This window comes from Sinocyclocheilus rhinocerous, unplaced genomic scaffold (assembly GCF_001515625.1).
Source record: "Sinocyclocheilus rhinocerous isolate Xijiao unplaced genomic scaffold, SAMN03320098_v1.1 scaffold364, whole genome shotgun sequence".
Lineage (NCBI taxonomy): Eukaryota > Metazoa > Chordata > Actinopteri > Cypriniformes > Cyprinidae > Sinocyclocheilus > Sinocyclocheilus rhinocerous.
Window position 1 is genome coordinate 276042 of NW_015659024.1, and position 6278 is coordinate 282319.

The 6278-nt window shown below is 37.3% G+C and overlaps 1 pseudogene; it reads left to right on the forward strand.

Annotated features, from left to right (window-relative positions):
* The window catches only part of LOC107723259 (intron-binding protein aquarius-like), a 43087-nt pseudogene extending 38125 nt beyond the window's left edge, over window positions 1–4962 (forward strand).
* Window positions 4963–6278: the final 1316 nt, after the last annotated feature.

Below are 6278 nucleotides of genomic sequence, written 5' to 3' on the forward strand. Positions count from 1 at the left end.
TCACTTACCCCACCTTTAAGTCTAACAGCAAAGTGCGCATCAGACTCATTTGTATGCAGAGGGTTTTGCAGGGGTTAACTGGACGCTCTGCTGGGGATGAGGTCATTTCTTCAGTACAGAAATGGGCCAGTCTCGCTCGAGTATGTACAGAGCACGTGTCCACGCTCCTTGAGACTCGCTGGTGAATTTCACATCGGACACCATCTGCTGAGAGGCAGAGATCCAGCCACCGAGACCGAGGAAGAGCAGAATGATAACGAGTCGCCAGTCTGTTTTAACACGCAGCACAGGAAATCAAATACTAGGCTGTCGCTGCTTTCTGATGTTATGTCACAAGCAAATCCAGACAGACTGCTTGGCTTGCCACTGAATCAATGCAGCTGGGATGCACAGAAAGCAGATCAAACACTGGCAGCTAACCGACCTTTGTGTTCAATTTTAACCAAATGTACCTTGTAGGTCTGACATGTTTCAGCTATTGACATGTTTTCAGTGCTAGACAAGCCAATACTTGAGTAACTAGCAGATGTTGCTGTTAATTAGTTCTGTCTAACCAGTGAAGAAAATGTTGTTTTTTTTGGCAAACATTGCTTCTCCTTTATATCGCTAGCCCTTTGAATTAGGACAGCAGCTTGCTAGCCATTTCTGGTCATGGTATCATCTCAATGATGTAAATGTCAATGCTCTTCCACCCTTTAGCATTAGTCTTGCGTTTGTTTTAAAGGGGTCATATGATGTTGCTAAAAAGAACATTATTTTGTGTATTTGGGGTAATGAAATGTGTTTATGCGGTTTAAGGTTAAAAAAACAAATTATTTTCCACATACTGTACATTATTGTTTCTCCTCTATGCCCCGCCTTTCTGAAACGCGTCAATTTTTACAAAGCTCATCGTGCAACTTTACAGATCTTCTTTATGCACCAAGAGCTTTTAACACTCCAAAGAGAAAGGAAAAATTGAAATCGCATCATATGACCCCTTTAAATAATGTGTCAAATCAAATATTAACTTCCTTTTATCTCGACTTTATTGCTATCACATATTTCCAAGTAGAAAAACGTGTTCATGCAGGACATCGTCCACAGATCCAGTTTCAGCAAAATATAAGCCTGAATTCTCACAAGGGCCGAAAGCGCTGTGTGATTAAAAGACAGATTTTATTACTTTAAGATACAAGTGAATATATGAAATGTAACAAATGAAAGAATTTTTCTGACTGGTGGTTAAAATGTTGCTGAGTTTGGGTGATTGTTCTCGTCATGGAATTAATGATATTTGATGATTAAGTCAGTCAGAGTTTGAGTTTCTGAGCTGAAGGAAGAGTCCTGCTGACTTGATCACTTTCTGAGATACAGATGTTTCAGACAAGTTTCGATCGGATTCGTTCATCATGTTTTCAACAGGATGAGGTGACAGTGCATAACTTCAGGAATCTAAATCTGGTCAGACAGTAGTAGCACTAAACCAACAGCATGTTTCCAACCAGGCCAGTGCAGAGGAGCGCATGCTCTTTAATTCAAACGAACCCTCAGGAAACTGGAAAAAGAGCCGCTGAGTTGTTTATATAACAGACTGCTCTTTGTCTTGTAGGTGACCACAGTGGACAGGTTCCAGGGTCAACAGAACGATTACATCATCCTCTCACTGGTCCACACCAAAGCCGTAGGACGTCTGAGGTGAGCACTTCCTGTGAACGTTTAATTATTAAAAAATATAGTTTAAAGTAACAAAAAAAAAAAACTTTAAAATGACAAATTTGATTTATTTAAAGCCATTTAGTTTAAAAATGTTGTTAAATGTAGCAAAACCATTGTTATTTGTTTCATTGAGATACTATTATTTTTGTTAGTATTTTCAATTAGAGTTTTTTTTTTAAATATATTTTCTGCTTTCATGTTAATTTTAGTTAAAGGTTTTGTTATTTTGTTGTTTTATTTAAAAAATAAAGTTATTTTATTTCAGCTAGTTGCCAAAGCAAAATTCCTCATTTCCGTTTAGTTTAAGTACTAAAATAACTACAACTAAAATTATTAAAAAATAATAAAATAAAATAATAAATAATAAATTCTTTATTGATCTATTAAAAAATAAAAATTATAAAAAAAATAAAATGACTAAAACTTTAAAACTGAAGAGTAAACAAAATATAAAAATCAAATCAAATTCAAAATATTAACTAAAACTATAATAGTATGTTAGTGGTATTAAAATAATACAGATCTGTTCTAGGAAGTGACTGATGTTTTCTGTCTTTACTCAGAGATGTGCGGCATCTGGTTGTGGCCATGTCTCGTGCGAGGCTCGGTCTCTACGTATTTGCTCGAGTGTCTTTTTTCCAGAACTGCTATGAGCTGACGCCAGCCTTTAGCCAGCTGACCGCCCGACCCCTGCAGCTGCACATCCGGCCCCATCAATACTACAGCTCTGTGAGTACAGCCGGCGCGTAACATCTCAAGATCGCCTGTCTTATGCCTGGGCTCTCGGCTTGCTGGAAAAATTTGAATTTTTGCAATAGTTTCAAAAATCAATCAGTAAAAAGTAAAAAAAAAAAGGTTCTGCACTATTAGTGTCTCCTAGCGGAACTACAAAAATAAAGCATATTTGCAAACAATTTTGCAAGCGCCCTTACTATTCTTACTATTGTATCTGGGGATCGACAGTAAGTAGCTAAAACGTGTGGCAAACACTAGAGTTCAGCTTACTCATCAGCGTCTCGATTGAAACACAAACATTCCATCAAATTCCATAAATCTTGTAAAAATACTGCCAGTGTTTGCTTTTGTTTTATCCCGTTGACGGTCTCTGTGTATTTTGGCAAGTCTTCAAATTTTAGCCCGCACTTCTGAAACCCATGTAACGCGTCAAGCGCTAAACACCCTCTGGCTCAGCCTGCTACAGTAGCCACGCCCCCAGACTCTCGCTATTGGTTGAGCTGAAATGATTATTAGATTAACGGCTTTAGCGACAGAAAGAACTACAATGAAACTTCCTATGAGACATTGCGAATGACATATCGGTAGTGTTGGGTACCGAACTCGGTACTTTTAAGGGTACCGACCGAATTGCGTTGGTACTACCGAGTACCGATTCACGTTAAATCAATCGGTGCCAAATTTCGGTACCTGAGAATGCATCTGGGCGCATACGCTACAGAGAGAGAAAGAGAGACCCTGTGACGTGATGTCACCCCTGCAACTCGTTCAAACAACACACAGGGCAAGCCGAAATGTTCTGAAGTGTGGTTACATTTCTAGGGCCATATGGTTTCTGCGAAAACGCGGACGGGATCGCGGAGTCCATTCATAAAAACCAAGAATTTCTGGAGAAAAAAAAGAAAAGAAAAAGTTTGTAGGGCCCTATTGTTCAAAATGTTGAAATTGAGACTTTTGGACTTATTTTTTCACTGAAATAAATATTTTTGTAATTACACAGAGAGTAAAGTACCGAAAAAAAATTACCGTTGGGTACCGGCACCGTACCGGTTAAAATGTGATCGGTACCCAACCCTACATATCGGTAATTGAAACAAAAGCGATGGAGAAATATTAAACTATTCACAGTTGTTTATTATATTTATAGAAACTATATTTTAAGTTTGCTGGAAAATATACAAATATTGAAGTATTTTGACAGCATAGCGAGGCGATTACTTAGTTTGTGGTGCTTGATGAGAGTCGGTGTTCCTTACAAAGCTCTTTTGGCATGATTTGCGCACCGTGACTTGCTGATTGGTGTAATTTTCTGTACAGCATCATAGGTAATGTAGTATTTCAGCTGTTAAAAGCGAGCTCACAGTAGGTCTGTCTTTAAAAGTTTATAAGTTATTGTTAAAAATGTAAAAACAAATTCTGAACCTGTCTGTTGTGCTCTATAGACGCTGTGTAATTTGGACTGAACAGATATAGTCAGTGTCTCCTGTAGCTTTAGAACACGAGTAGCTGAACCTGTTTTGTCAATCTTTGTATCATCACTAGGTTTGTATCACTAGATATGAATTATATCAGTCAGTTTTCTCTGTCTCTCAGGAAAATAAAATCTAGGCTGGAACATTGTTTTAAGTTTGAGTCTTGTGACCGAGCGAGCTTTGGTTTCCTGGAGAACTGTGCTGAAGCCTCTCTCCCTCCCTGTGTCCATCCAGACGGAGGAGCGATCCCGGCGGGATCAGGTGGTCAAGGACATGCCGGAGATGGCTAACCTGGTTTATAACATGTACATGCACATGATTCAGAGCATGCAGCAGTACAGACAAGTAAGTGTGCTCATGTTTGCAGAGATGTCTAATGCAGAGCTTTAAACAGCTCAGAGGTTTGAGGAAATGTCCTTCAGTATGGTGCAGATTGGTGTCACATGAGTTTTTAAGCAATAAAAGCGACACGTTTGTTTTCTGTCTTGTATGTGACGATAAATGTTCTAGTGTGTTACAGAGTGAGTTAACTCCTGCTGAGTGATTGGCTATTACCTGTAAAAAAATAAATCAACGTTTTAAACTCCAAACAGACCAGTTTTGGTAATTGTATCAGGAAATTTGCAATGGAAAATAAAGCAGCTCATATAATATTTAGTTTGACTTCCTGAGGTTACCAAACTATTTTTCGAATTTTTCACCGATCTGGAGTTAGCATGTATGATTATCATGATGAAGATGTCCAATTCATGCCAAACTTGTTTTTTGAAAGCATGTATTAAGAAAAAAAGGTTAAATTTTGAATTTGTTGTTGACTACTGCAGTCCTCTGACTAAAAAACAGTGGTCTGATTCACGGCTTACTGATTCCAGCAAGATGAGGAAGAGCAGGAGCAGGATCATACTAAAATGCCTGAACACCCAGGCAGAGACAGCGACAGTGACGAGGATGGAGAGGCCTAGAGAACCTCATTCACGTACAGATGTCCGGATGTTTTTTAGATTATTACTGTCCACGAACATTGAGTGTTGAATGTTCATTTACCTTTTGTAAGAGGAGTTTTGTAATAAAATGTAATTAAAACTGCACTCTTTAAGTCATGCTTTTTATTTATCTAACACACAATATTTTTCCCTTAAAAATCGTATTGTTTTGTATCTCAATAGCCAGTTTTCCATTAGACACCGTCATTCTGAAATGTCATGTTAGTATTGTTGATATACTATTATATATTGAATTAGATCTTATGTATATATATATTTTTTGTTTCTTCTCTCCGTTTTTCATTTTAATTTTGAAGTTTTTTACATCTATATAGTTAATATATAATAATAAGTTTTAGTTTTATTTTAGTCAATTTAAATGAAAATGAGAAATGTTGCCTTAGCAACTACCTGAAAAAAAGTAGTTTACATTTTTTTTAATTTTATTTCAATGTTTAATTTTTTATTATTTTTTTTTTTTAGTACTTCAACTTTAACAAATGAGAAATGTTAGCAGAAAATAAGTTTAGGGTTTTTATATCCGTTTTTTTTTTTTTTATGGTTTTAGTTTTAGCTAATGGTAAAATCCCTGTCCTGTAAACGCTGAACTTGAGCACACATCCGAGTGTAGATCACATGAATGTGTTGGTTGTGTAACTCGTGAAAGACGTCCATTCTCACTGGTCTGTCTCCAGCTGTCCTGAGCGCCGCTGGAGCTGTGACTGACTGCTGGAAACTCAACTGCATCAGCTTCATCAGGGTCTCTGGCGTCTGTCAGCAGGAGCTCCTGGAAACATTAACAGAGCTTTCAAGAAGAATTTATTACGGCACTCCCAGTAAGTCCTTTCATTTTCATAAGTTCAAGACTAACCGTGTTTGCTCGGTAACGACAGGATGAGCTAAATATAAAAGTTTAATGCAGATTTGAAGTGTTTTATATGTTGTGTTTCATCAACTTTGCAGAATGTTTTTTTATGGTCTCATTGATTAATAGCTGGACATGTAAAGCAAAAGCACACAAGATTGCGCCATTCCAGAGCAGAACGTACTGACACAGCAGCATGAGACTGATGGTGATTTCCTCAAACCAGCCGTGGCTTTTATTGTCGGTTGTTGTAGTAGACAGACAGCACGCTGATCACATGCCTTCTGGTTTGTCAAAAAGCACCTTTTTATGAACTTTTCTTTTAATACCATTAATGTTGACTTTTAATTGACATTATTGTTGTGATTAAAAGTCAAGCTAAATCGAAACACTTATAATTATGAAATAACCTGTCAGTGTTTTTTTTTTTCTTTCTTTCTTTCTTTTCTCACACCACTTTCAAAAATAAACTTTAGGTCCGTGAAGAACGTTAACATTAAAGGAATAGTTCACCTTCAGTTGCTG